Genomic DNA, 15,095 nt, shown 5'->3' on the forward strand with positions numbered 1-15,095 from the left:
CTACCACAACACCAGCAGGGACCCCAAAAGCAACGCAGAAGGCAGGAGAGGATATTCTGCACCAGGACAACCTTTCATGGCCTCAGGGAACATGACATCATCCAGAGGTACAGGTTGAACTGGTAAGCCATTCATCAGCTGCTGCGCAACATTGAGCCACAGTTGGCACCCAGCGTTCTGACACCCCTCCCCATCCCAACAGAAACCAAGCTGCTAGATGTACTACACATGTTGGCAAGTGGCTCCTTTCAAACCACTGGCACCCTGGTTGCTGGGATATCACAGCCATCATTCTCCGCCTTCTTGCCCAAAGTACTGGATGCCATCATCGGACTCACACCCCGCCGCATCTGCTTCCCAAACACACAGCAGAAGCAGCAGGAGACCAAATAGGGGTTTTACCTCATTAATGGATTCCCACACGTCCTTGGTGCCATTGAATGCACACATGTACGCCTTGTGCCACCTGCTGCAACTGAACACCCATACCGCAACAGGAAGCACACACACTCCATCAATGTGCAGGCCATTGTCGATCACCAAGGATTGATCACCAATATCGTGGCAAAGTATCCTGGAAGTGTCCATGACTCATTCATCTTCCGTCACTGTAACATCAATCAACGCATCCAGGATGGACGATATGGACTACTTGTTGGTAAGTACAGAAACCTACTTATATACACACTGCACAGCAACCCTCTACGACACACAACACATACACCACGACAGCAACATGTGGACAGGAACATACTGAGGTTGTGACACCGCTAGCCATGTTTGATAGGTCTGCAGTGAACGTGTCACACATCTGAAATTAGTGTACAGTCTAATGTCAATACGTCAATGATCACAACGTATGGAGATGTTTGGCTAATTGTCACCATGCAAAATGTAAGCATCTCTCTGATGTTAAAATTAATCCATTGCATATGTCGAAAGGTATGGGATGTCCCGGGTACATAGATGCTAACGTGTTACCACATCTGTCAAATTGAATCTGTGTATGGAACTATCATCTCACCCCCAGTGAAGACACAGGGACACCTGTATCACAAGTCACAATGCTAGGGAGTGAACACTGTACTGCAAATCCCAAAACATACTGCTGACAACCGGTCAGCAGGCAAACACTTGTTCAGCCAAGGAAACAACCCAATGCAGATGGTACATCCTAGAAGCCTAGGAATCAACACAATAACACAAAAGAGCCACAGACAACACAAGACAACTACTGCCATGCAAGGTGATATGAATGGGCCAAGCTACGTCAACATGATCTCAATCATTTTCTGTTTCAGCTGATCAGGGGTATGGGATCCAGCCATGGATTATGACACCACTTGGCAACCCAAGCACTGTAGCAGAGCGTGCCTACAATGAGGCACATAGGAGGACACGCACCATAGTCGAGAGGACCTTTGGCATCCTCAAGTCACGATTCAGGTGCCTTGACATCTCTGGTACATGCTTTGTCATTTGTGGTGTCTACATTACCCAAAATCTTGGAAGTGCACACAACAGATGTTGCTACATGTATGACTAACACATGTTCTCTCTCATTTCCACACTGACTTGCATCTGAGGTATGGACACATTGACTTCACATTCATACAAGCATATTTGCAATAATGCATCTTGTGATGCACACACACTGGGTCAACAACTACATTAGTAGCCAGTGCACATACATTGAGCCATAGGCATTGAGGTATTGTACTTATGTGCGTCACATTGCTATCCTCTCCTAATGCCAAACATGTCCAATTTGTGCAATACATATATGTAGGCCACACATATGGCCATCTAGTGCATCAGCTAAGAGTGAAAATCCTGTTAATGAAGTAGCGGATCATGGTCTGCAGTAGTATGATGTCTCACATGTGCCCATACACCGTCAAGACCAAAGTGGGTGCAATCAGCCTATCTCCGTTGTGTCACAAATGTTACATAACATTAAAATGGTGAAATGACCCAAGCCCAGTTAATGCCCTGAAATTTTGATGGACACGCGTCAAAAAATGACGCACAAGCATCAAAAAATGACGCTTATACCCGAAAAACTACACATAATGCCCTGAAAACACCATTGACTCTTCCACACTGTACCTCAGAAAATTGGTTAAGTGTTGGACTATTTCCAAATATATGGATGCGGGCTCATTTCTACTCCTGTGCGTCGAAAAAAATGACGCCCAGACTGTATGCGTCAAAACTTTTTTACGCATAACGATAAAAACGGCCGCCATTTTAGGCAGGAAGTGATGTATTAGGATATCCTGCTTACAGATTATTTACAGTGGGATGACTTTCACTTTCACTTTGCAGTCTGTGATTCTTCTAGTCTGTGTGGCTGTGTTGAGAGTTTTGTCTGGTTAAATTGTGCTTTTGTCTCCTGTGTCGTCCATTTCTTGTCATTTTGTGAATAAAATATTGTTGTTGTATCCTGTCTGAGTGTTTATTATGTACAAATGTCTTGTATTGTATTGTCTTTGTTGTTTTTGGGAGTCTGTTGTGGGTAATGATAGTTTGGGTCTAGTTGGGCTGTTTTAGTTGTTTAGTTGAAGTTTTTCATATTCTACTTTCCCCCTATTCTCCTTTGTTCACTTTTATCCCCTATTTCCCTTTTTCTGCTAGGATGTTGGGTAGGCCTCGTCTTGGCAAGATGGTTGAGGAGGAGCTTGGTGGTTTCATATGGCTGGTGTTCCATTTCCTCCCCCTTATGATTGAGGCAGGTGGGCGGGTGATACAGGGGTATCACACTGAGGCACGGAGGCTCCGGTGGGGAAAGGTCTTGCATCACCTGCAACGCATTTATCGGACACCAAGGAATGACCACCAGCTGAAGCACCGCTAAGCTGACCTCATCTCCACGGAGCAAGATCTGCTGGACCACCTGGGCATTGTGATTGGTGGCCCTGTTGGTGAGTACAAATCATGTAAATGTGCACGATTAAATATTCTGTAGTGACATCAAATGATCTGTACAATATCTGCCGGCAATGTTGTTGAGTGTGTGGAATGCTTTGGAAACATACAGGTTCATTTATGTACTATGTTAAGAACCACAATTGCTAGCTGTTAGAAGCAAGTGCTCTGCAAACTTACTGAATACTTTTGCTTAATGTAAGTTGGTGCCGCCTTTGTGTCAAACAGCAACACAAATCAGGAGCCAATTATGTATAGATATAGGTCCTGTTTGCCTGTGAGATTTAGAATTTCCAAATCATTACCAACATTTGTTGACAAAACAGCTAGACTGACTTTTGAAACACAACATGAGGCTGAAAATGAGTGCAGGCTTCACATCAATTGATGATAGCAATGTGGCCCAAACATATGTCTCATGTGAGTGTTAAGGAAAGCGATCACGGAAATTCTAAAAATCTTCGGGGTTATTGTGGCCCTTCGTCATTTCGGATACATGTCAGATCTGGATTTGGAGACATGGGGAACAAGTTCAAGATGCCCTCAGCTAACATCTTAGACTGGTATTTGGTGATGGTTGTTCCTCCTTTCGTTTAGGGATGGCTGGCCAAAGGTATGCACATGGGTTCATATCTCTATGATTGGTGCAACTCATCATAGCTGGGCCACATCAAATGAGGAAACTGTAACAACATGAGGGCTTACAACTGTCCCTGCTTCTCTGTACATTGTATCTGTGTGTCATGAATTTGTCATGGGCACAATGGCTGGTTGACTGATAATGCACTCCTCAAGGAAAGTGGCTTTGGATGTCTCTCTTGGATACACATGATGAGACAAATACACTCCATTATTTTGTCTGCTCACTAATGAAGGAGCATGTTTGCCACCACATGATAGTTAGGGCCACTGTATATGTGCAGATATGTGTGTTAAACTCACAGGAGACCCATGGTATGTACATGTTAGCCGTGCTATATTGGATGCAGCATCATCATGTCTGAGTAGCTTTACTTACTTATGTAATCTTACACATAGTATTTGTCTTTGGAATTGTTGGACAGTGCACAGAATTTGAGCACATTTCTCCCTTCCATGCCTTACAGGTGGACCCGCACCCTACACTGTTGGCGAGATGGCTACATTCAAGGACACAGACAACTCCAGTAAGTGTTGATATGTCTGTTATGTGTTGTGTTTGCTGGTGATGTGTGATGGACTCCTGTGTGGTTAACACATAGCAAGGTGTGATGCGCTGGCCAATCATTTGTTTTGTTTCATGAGTCGGTTTTCATTTTATCACCATCTTTGAGTTGGCCAATCCTTATCCTAATGTCTTATTTAGGGATTCTAGGTCAGTCCTGTAGGCCCCACAATGTGAATGGGGATGAGTCATGTGGATAATGTGGGTCTCCCAAAATGGGGCTGCTAAATGCTTACCCACAGACTTCTGCTTCCCAATTCACTAATGTACCTATTAAACTGTAGGTTGAACTTCCTAGCAGCATGTAGCTCCACATGTAGTGCTACGAGTATGTGGCACTTGAGTGCAATGGCCTAGGTGTGCATGCAACTCATGGCCAGAGGTGTTCTTGCATCTCTGTGTTTGTTGTAAGTCATGGCTTACTGGAAGTAAATGAAGTGGACAAAGGTCTGCATTTCTAGACATGTGTGGCGCTGGAATTGGTAAAGGGTTTGCTTTCTCCTATTTGTAGATACACCTTACCTGTGGTGTATGTGTAGAGCCAAACACATGCCCAGCTTTCCTAAGCTTACTGGGTGTCCATGTTGTTTGCAATTGTAAGTTGTTAGTCCGCCCCCCCACCCTCAAACACAGGCATGGGTTTGTGAATAGTGTACCTAGGACTGATGATACAAGTTTGGTACACAGACATGAAAATCAGTGGATCTTTTGTTTGAACCTAGTATACACACTCATTTTTCCCACATGAGTACTATACTAGCAAGTCCATTGACAACTTGCAGCTCATGTGGCACTAGATTTCTATCCCGTACAATGGCATTTGTAGCCCTGGCATTGGCAGAGGATGTGCTGCATGATTGTTAGCTGACAACTGGCAGAACTATGATGCCAAAACATGCCAGTTGTTACCCATCTTGTAGGGTTTGGATGTGCTATGTGTGATAGAACCTTTGTAGGCTGGCCTGCCATGTACTTCCACAGGGACAATCAATGATCTGTATGATGATATGAGCTGTTACAAGTACAGTAGATGTATTGTCTGATTTACTTCTTGTGCCATTTCACACAATACAGTTCCTAATATTAGTTTTTCTATTTGTCTTCACAGCTGCAAATATGACACCCATCCAGGTGCGGGAATTTCAAAGGCGGGCAATGAGGTATCAGCACATACTTAAGGTTGAGTCTGGGTACCGAAGAATGGCCCGCAGATACTGGCACGAATGGGCCTCCGGAGCCTGGAGGGCATTCCCACAAGGCGGCCCTTCTTTGCTCACAACAGCCACCACCAGTACCACCACCACTACCACCCAGGTGGCACCATCAAAAGCTGGGACCGTTGTGGCAACCACCTCAGCAAATGTTCGAGGCCCTAGCACAGCACCACCTGCAGGGCAGCCCACAGCCATGGACACTACACGTCCCCACACTTCCTCAGCTGGCACCCAGACCACCCCAGCTGCAGCTATTGACCCTGCTTCTTTTGGAGCAATGCAGCGTAAATTGGACCGTGTCCTGTGTAAAATGAGTCGACTGCAGCAGGAGGTGTGACATGTAAACCGACTGGTGCGGTCAATCAATCGGGCCCTCCGGAGGGCCAACCTATAGACATGTTGACGGACATGATTCCCTCCCCTCCCTCCTCTTTTCTTATTCTTATACTTTGTGGGTTTAGGGGGCTTAGTGTTAGGTTAGGATAGGCTGTTAGTTTAGTTAGTGTTAGTGGGTGGGGGGTCCTGATTATTTCTACTGTTTCTTTTTGAGTGTGTGGGTGGGTGGGGTGCAATGTTGGGGTTCTTGTGTGTTTAAAAACAAAAAATATATTTATATATAAAAAAATTGTCAAAATAAAAAAAATACAAAAAAATATATATTTGTTTACTATAGGATAGTATGTGTTTAGGTTAGTATCTGTCGTCCTCCATGTGTCCCGTCTCATAAGAGGGGCAGGGGTTGATGTTTAGAACGTTTCGTTAAATGTGATAAGTAAGTTTAGCTTAGGTTAGTTAGGGACAGTTGTGGGTAATGAGTAATTAGGGTAGATTAGGGTAGGTAAGGCTTTTCCCCGAGTTTTCACTTCTGTTTTTACAGTTTAATAAATATGTAGCAAACCCTTTACAGTATGTGTGACATGCTTGTAGATCAGTGCCTTGGCATGCGTGTACATGATTTCCTTTGTATTACAAATTGTGTCCTATGCTACAAACAAATCCCAAATAAGCTGTAACATTGGCAGCTACCCCAAAGCTACCTTGCAAAGATTAGACCATTCATTGCAACCACCATTCACAGTTACTATGGACCCCAACGTGTTTTTTTCAATAAGTATGTTTTCAATATCACATACAGTGCTTCCAGATTTAGTATTGGGGACACTGTGTTATGTCTGACTGCAGTCTGATGTTCAAGGAAACCCTTATAAGGTGAGTGGTAGTAAGCACTCTTGTATTATAGTGTTCATGACTCACATATATCATTTGTTACACTGTTCAGCATGATTACTTATTTGGATGTAAACTCAGACACCTCCATTCATGCAGTTTGGTGACTGTTCGCTTAGATTTGTGGGCAATGTTATATGTGTCAGTTTTGCATTGAGGCAACATTTTGAAGGCACTATTTTATAGCTTAGATATCCCTTGAGGAAGCATTATTCTGTCCAATACAGAATTATGGTGTATATTTTCTCTATTCATCAGATATTACCCTCAGGAAGGGCTGAGTATTGTAGAATCCAGGCCGCTGTGCATAGTTAGCAGACTACATTATTTCAGGATAGTTGTATTGACAAGCTATGTAATTTGACAGGAGACAAAATTCAGAGGTCTACTGCACGGTTGATGTGTCACATTACACTGAGACAAAGTGGTTGTGTAAGTGCTATTTATTGAAAAGTGCTGTAGTGCTATATGTACATTGTCCATGATTGTGAGTCCATTATAGTGACATCTTCCATTGTGATCCTACACAAGTGCTAAAGGACAATTCATTGGACATGCTGGGGTGATGTGTCAGACAGTGCAGAGGGACAGGATTTGCCAATGAGTTAGTGAGAGACAATCACAAGGCAGGCTGACAAGAAATACAGTGGTTTGCAGAACAGTGCTTAAGTACAGTTGTTGCAAGACTGGCATGTTACGAAGCGCAGGACCTTGGTAATATGTGGCCATGTGGCAGGGACTAGTGCTTCCGGGTACTTTTACGTGTGAAGCGGATCCGTTCCATGTCTTCATCTTCTGATGTGTGTGTTGCCTCCTCTGTCCTTTGTGGTGGTGGTTGTGAAGGGGCAACACACACCTCAGTGTTTGAAGACGTGGAGTCAGACATCCCGGTAGCTGCTACCTGTGGGGGTCTTAAGGGCAGTACTGCTGCAAGGAGGATCTGCTGGTTCTTAATAATAGCAGCCACATCACAGTGGTAGGCAGCCAGGTCGGCCCGAGGGGTTCAATGTTGCATTCGTGCACGCGTTGACAGCATTGCTGTTGTAGGTGTTGGGTCAACTGTACTACAGCTGTGCTGATTTACTTCAGCCTTTTTTCAACTTCCTGCAAGATAGTTGTTCACCTTTACATAGCTGCTGCCTGTTCTTAAGTTGACATAATGCGCGAACGCACCCCCGCTAGGCTGGCTGCCATATTTTGCATCCCCACACGCACCACCTTGGCCAGCTCCCGCTGTACTCCGACTACAGTTCTCTCAAAGCTGGTGCCTGTGTCGTCTGAGTTCTCAGCTGTATTGGAGCTGGCAGGTCTTACAATTGGGGTGGTGGGTGGATCCTCTGCGATGGTTGCTGTATCTGTGCTCCTCCTTGTGACTGAAGGTGAGGTCTGGAGGGTTCCAAGGAAATCTTGGAGGGTCTGGTGGCTGATGTTTGTCAGGTCGTCATCCATGTCATCAGGGTAGTCCTGGACAGGCATAGCTGCAATGAAATAGGGTACACTTAGGGCCATATTTATACTTTCTGACGCAAAACTGCGCTAACGCAGTTTTGCACCAAAAAAATTAGCGCCGGCTAACGCCATTCTGAAGCGCCATGCGGGCGCCGTATTTATTGAATGGCGTTACCCGGCGTTAGCCGACCGGCGCTGCCAGGTGTGCGTGAAAAAAAACGACGTACACCAGGCAGCGCCGGCGTAGGGAAAAATGGCGTTTGGGCGTCCCAAAATTGGGCAAGTCAGGCTGAGGCAAAAAAATCGTCTTAACCCGATTTGCGCCATTTTTTTTGGGCGCCCAGATGCCATTAACATGACTCCTGTCTTAGCAAAGACAGGAGTCATGCCCCCTTGCCCAATGGCCATGCCCAGGTGACTTCTGTCCCCTGGGCATGGTCATTGGGCATAGTGGCATGTAGGGGGGCACAAATCAGGCCCCCCTATGCCACAAAAACAAAATAAAAAAATACTTACCACAACTTACCTTTTCTTCCCTGGGATGGGTCCCTCCATCCTTGGGTGTCCTCCTGGGGTGGGCAAGGGTGGCAGGGGGTGTCCCTGGGGGCAGGGGAGGGCACCTCTGGGCTCATTCTGAGCCCACAGGTCCCTTAACGCCTGCCCTGACCCAGGCGTTAAAAAGAGGCGCAAATGCGGGGTTTTTTGCCCCGCCCACTCCCGGGCGTCATTTTTGCCCGGGAGTATAAATACCACGCACATGCCTGGGAGTCATTTTTTAAGACGGGAACGCCTACCTTGCATCTCATTAACGCAAGGAAGGTGTTCACGCCAAAAAATGATGCTGACTCCATGAACTTTGGCGCTAGACGCGCCTAACGCCAAAGTATAAATATGGAGTTAGTTTTGCGTCGAATTTGAGTCGAAAAAAACGACGCAAATTCGGCGCAAACGGAGTATAAATATGCCCCTTAGTGTGTCTGTGTTGTGGCATTGGTGATGTGACATGCCTGCCTTGTGATGATTTCACATTGTGATCTTGGTTCCTGTTCATTGATCCAGTCTTTCAGATGGGCATTCTCCCAGGCCTATGCCCCCACTGCATGTAACATGTATTGTGCTAAGTTTTTAGATTTGTCAGCATCATCTCCTCTAGGTGTTGCTTTTGGCCAAATAGTGAATTGCCACCTTCTTGTCCTACTCAACCATCCGTCTACATCTATTCTCATGGTGAGACCTTTCACTGGCTGTGGGTGCTCTGATGCCACTAGCAGCACACTTAACAATCTGGACCTGCTCCAGTCTCTGATCTTTCACATCCACTTATATGTAGTTGAACTGTAGCATATACTATGCATAGCATTGTTATGGCACGATATGGATGTCAGTATTGGTAATGTGTACAACTGATGTAGTGGAATGTGTGGTACATTGGGTTGCCCTGATAGTCGTGGCAGTGTCCTATTTCCTGCTCTGACTGTGCAGGTGTATTTCAGTGACCAGTTACATGTGTCCTCCCCCTCAATGCTGTTGTCTGAGCAGTATGACATTTGGGATGTTGCATTGTGACTCAGGCACAGGATGGACCCTGACATATGCAGCATGGGCGTGACCTTAGTGCTGTGTAGCTCCCAATGTTGAAGACATTGGCTGATGTTTGCGACAACTATGGGCATTCACATTTGACAGGACTGGAACATTTGTCTTGTTTCAGGGGATTGTTAACGTTGTCATCCTAAACCCTCTAATTTAGGTGTGTATGTTCCATGGGGACATTACTGCCATTGGCTACTTGAGCTGCACACACAGCGGAGGTGGTAGTGGCAACTGTGGTCAATGTTACATTCCAGTTGTCGGTATGGCTAGAGGTAGTTACTTGGGCCCTAGTTAATGTAGGGGGTATAGTGGCTGACGTGTGACAGGATGTCAGTTTGACGTAGTGCTCCTCCCTCCTGGCGTGGCTTAACCTTTGCTACATCGTTGGCATGGCAGAATACCCCCATGGAACTGTTGTTGGTGTTGTGTACTGGTGTGCCCCAGCTTTTCTCTGTACAGGCCATGCCCCCGTGCTGTACCCCTTTACCCATGCCACTCCATTTATATGTTGACTTCCATGCATTTTGTTGTCAGTATTCCCCCCCGGTTGTAGTTGACATTAGTGCATTTTAATTCCCCATGCGACTTACCCTGCATGTACGTTGTCTCCTGGTAGTCTGCGCTGTCCTGTCCTTGAATCCCTGTGACGATCTCCTCAGGGATGACTGCTGCCACAATCTCCTCCATGTGGTCCAGGGCCTCCTGGTGTGCTGGACTCCCACCTCCAGTCTGCAGTGGTGCCTTCCTGTTCCTGGCCATCTTTTCCTTGGTCCTGCGCTTGCAGTCATGCCAGCGTTTCTTGCACTCAATGACTGTTCTGCGTACTTCTGCCACACTGTTAATCTTGTCAACAATTTGTTGCCATATAGCCTCTTTCCTACTGATTGGAAACTTTGAGGTGACAAACAGTTGGTGCTGGTGTTCCGTCACCTCTTCAACCAGAATTTCCTGCTCCTCTGCACTGAAGCGAAACTTTCTTTTCTTCTTCTCCCTGTCCTGGTTCTTGTGTGGGTCCCCCTGGCTGGTTCCTGGTCTGTTGTCATCTTCCTGGGGTCTGTACAGGCATCTGGAATCCATTTTGGCTCTCCTGTGCTGAAATGGCTGTTTTTGCGGGGATTTATTACTCTATTGCGTCCAAAAATGCTGCATATCCGGTTTGCGGTGTCGTAAGTCGGCTCACAGTCATTTCCGCCACATTAACGTCATTTTCCTTTACGAAGTGACGCTGCGGTGTGCGTAAAAAAAAATGACTTACACCTGTGGTGTGCGCCGCCGTGCGTCAAAGTATAAATTTGACGCCCGCACGGTGCACAGTAATGGTGTTAGCCGGCGGTAATATTTTTGACGCAAAACTGTGTCGGCGCAGTTTTGCATCAAAAACTATAAATATGGGCTGTAATATTTAGGGTTTTAGCCAAACCCAAGTCTAAAAAATTTCAGTAGCCCCAGAGTCAAGCAATATGGAAATGACGTTACGAACCTTCGGGGACAACACTAACGTCACAATAAGAGTTAGATGTTGAGATACTGGACTGGTTGTATTAGCCAGAAGCTGTGAGACCATATTGAAAGAAGCACTCGATAAAATGGTCTCAGAAGTTATTTAGCCAGTTAGTTTTCCACCTGGTCAGGAAGAGAGAATTCAGGCCCTGTTACCGCTCCGATGGCTTTCTTTGGAGCAGGAGGCTTGTTAGGATATTCCAGAGCAAAATGCCCTGCCTTAACGCAGTATAAACACAGTTTAAATTTTTTCCTACGTTCTTTCTCTTCCTTAAATAGTGAGCCCCGCACACTGCCAATTTGCATGGGCTCAGGTGTATCATGAGTGGGAATGGTGGACTACTTTTTCTCAGTTTTGAGCACCACTAAGCGTGTGTCACCCCAGAATTTTTCTCCCTTACGTTCACTCAAGTGGTGATCCAATCGTACCACCAGGTCAATAAACTCGGAACACTCTGTAGAAGGTTCCAGAATTTGGGCTAGAACATCCTTGAGTTCGTCCCGAAGGCCACGATAGAAGAGGAAGGTCCTCTTCTCCTTGGGCCACTCAGTCTCTGCCACCAACCTATTGAAAGAGGTGATATAAGGCAGTATATGGTCATTGCGCTCCACCAGCGGAATAGACCAATTAGCTGCATTGCCTCCCAAATAAGAGATAATAAAAGCTACCTTTGCAGCATCGTTGGGGAATGCAGCTGCCCGACATAAAAACTGTAGCTGGCACTGGTTAGGAAAAATGTTGAACTTGGCACTATCTCCCAAAAACCTTTCTGGAGGAGATAAGGGCACAGGGGTTGGTGTTGTGACCATTACCTGCATGGGATGTGTAGTATAAGTCATTGGGCCTGATTTGGGTCTACGAACATGATTAGATGGGTCTAACCAAGGGGCCTGTAGTACTGGAGAACTTTGTTTTAGTTTGACTCCTCCCCAGGGGGTGTCTTGTGGTTTATACCGCTGTACAGTAGTTCAGTGTGCAACTCTAGGTTCTCTTGCTTTAAGGAAAGAACTTCCTTCTGTAATCCCGCTAGGGCCCTAGTTAAATCTAATAAAGATGGAGCATCCTGATCAGCTGGTAAAGCCTGTGCTACACCTATGAAAGTACCCATTGAGGAATCCATCGCCCAGGCAGCCCTGTATGTTGTGGCTTGGGTTTATGTTGGGACCGGGCAACTCACCTGAAAAGCAGGATGTCTGCAGGGGCGATGGTCCCCCAACCTCCAGGAACACTTTTCAGCACTTTGTGGTGGACACAGAAACCCCAGCAGGTGTCCCAAAAGGAAAGGGGGAGTGGAAGAGAAAGAGACAAAACACTGCCACGTCTTGCCGGTCCAACCAGGCACCTTGTATCTTCGGGGGGCAGGTCGTTGTTGACAGAGTGATAGTAGAGTTAGTGAACTCAACTTCCGTGAAACTGAATCTATCTTTCTGATATGGGCGCGGGTGTGGTAGAAGAACACTGGGATGCTCCAGGACTTTTATTGGATAATAATAACTGCTTGCACAATTACTAACACTGCATTACCAAAACCCCAAACTGAGTACCATAACAATAAGTACTGCAACACTAGGGCTGGCTTCACAGAGATTCACTGTTGCACACTGCAATTAGAACTATGGTTGCACTGTTCATACACAAGAAAGACAAACAAGTGCATCAATTATATCACATGTAACTTTCCTACATGCATAGGGTTAAACTAAAAGGAACAAAAACAATCCAAGAAATACAAATGTCCACTCTGGGTTTAAACAGTTAGGGTGGCACAGTTTGGTTTGGTTTCACTGTGTGTGTGAAAAACCCTTCAAAAGCAAATTCCTCAAAACTGAAACACAGGCACGAATGACACAATTTAAATCCAAGAGTTATGCTATTAGAGAAAGAAAAGTCAAGTAAATGCTCTTTTAAAATTGCACTGTCACTTTTTGTAGTACTTGAGCTCAAGCAGATTTCCAGAAGCACATTTAGGCACGTAACTACAATAATAATGTAGAATGTTCAGAAATGCATCTGTCTCTTCAAGATAAGCACTCTGCCAAAATACGAGGTCTGAAATACACCAGCTGTTCAAGGAAAGTGCGGCGCTCAAAGAACAAACTCCCTGTCACTAGTCACTTAGCTGCAGTCTTTTCCGGAGTGCTGGAGGAATGCCTGGTGTCAGCTGGTACAGGAATGAAGAAAAGAATTGCCTCAAAAGTCCTGAATACGAGGATGACAGCAGGGGCTGGACTGACAGATCAGATGCTGAGATCAGGAAGCAAAACAAAGCCAAGCAGGGAGGCATGCTTCACTCTGCTATTTATAGCCAATCAGGAAATCAGTTGAGTTTACACATGTGGATGAGTCACCACACCCAATTAGAAGCACATGTCTACACCACACCCAATTAGAAGCACATGTCTACACCTGCTTACATTAGCAAACAAGCATTGGTAAAACAAGCATTGAGAAAACCAATTGTGTAACACAGCACACTATGTTTATTTAGAAACATGAAGGTTTCACCAAGAACAGAGATATGATTTAGCCCTAATCCCTGGGGATGCTGACAGATAACGCAGGAGGCACCTTGGGGATTCCTGACAATCCCCAACATTATTTGGGCTATTGATGGTTCACATATTGCATTTCTCCCCCCCCCGGAGAAATGAACAGGTCTTCAGAAATCTAAAGAGCTTTCACTCGATGAGTGTGCCTGGCGGACCAGTACATTGCCCATGTCAAACCAAAGTATCCTGGGTCTGTGCATGATGCCTATATCCTGAGGAATAGCAGCATCCCATATGTGATGCCTCAACTCCAGAGGCACCGGGTGTGGCTAATAGGTGAGCCCATGGTTCTCTCCCAGTATATGTTGGTGTATGGGTATGGTGTTGGCCATAAGGGTTAGTGTTTGGCTAACAGGTTTCCCTAGATATTTTCAGGTGACTCTGGTTACCCCAACCTCTCATGGCTCCTGACCCCTGTGAGGAATCCCAGGACAAGGGGAGAGGAACGTTACAATGAGGCACATGGGCATACAAGAAGAATAACAGAGAGGACATTCGGCCTCCTGAAGGCCAGGTTTTGTTGCCTCCATCTAACAGGTGGATCCCTGCACTACTCACCCATGAAGGTGTGCCAGATCATCGTGGCATGCTGCATGTTGCATAACCTTGCCTTGAGACACCAGGTGCCTTTTCTGCAGGAGGATGAGGCTAGAGATGGGCATGTGGCAGTAGTGGACCGTGTGGAGAGTGAAGTTGAGGAGGCATAGGATGAGGATGAGGATGAGGACAACCGAACAGCTATTATACAACAGTACTTCCAGTGACACATAGGTTAGACACTGTAACTTCACTTTGCCTTGACAGTTTTGTATTTGACATTGTACGTGGCAGGCAGATTTTCCCAATTCTATGGCCACTTACTGTACCTTTTGGCATCTCTACTTTCAGATATCTGTGCCTGTCGCGTGGGCTCTCATTATTCTAAATGAGACTACTGGATTTCTGGGTAGCAGGATCTATAACTGTGTGGGGGACTGAGTCTGACCCACGTGTAAAGAACTCTGTCACCCTAAATCCGGTTTTTGCTCCGGCTAACTAGCAGTGCCTCATTTCTCCCATGTGGAAGGAATGATTTGGCAGCCGAGCGCATGACATCTTTGGAACTTCTCAGGGAAGTCGTGGTTACTCAGATCCAAAACCAACTCTCTTATTTCCAATATGATCTCATATACAAATGACAAAGACAGTATAAGTTTTATATAATGTTTTAATAAAACAACTGTATTTTAGATATTAAGGCGTGAGCCGCAATAACCAGAACGATACAACACAGTAGGATTGAAATAGTCACCAGGAGAGTAAAACATAAAAACAAAGCTATCATATTGTCTAACAGTTTCTACTCTCCCTCTGCTTATTCTATTTAGAGCACAGCATGTTAAGCTTCTAGCTTGCCTATTAGAATCACTGTGGAGACATCAGCCCTCATA

The sequence above is a fragment of the Pleurodeles waltl genome, chromosome 8 (assembly GCF_031143425.1).
Source record: "Pleurodeles waltl isolate 20211129_DDA chromosome 8, aPleWal1.hap1.20221129, whole genome shotgun sequence".
Lineage (NCBI taxonomy): Eukaryota > Metazoa > Chordata > Amphibia > Caudata > Salamandridae > Pleurodeles > Pleurodeles waltl.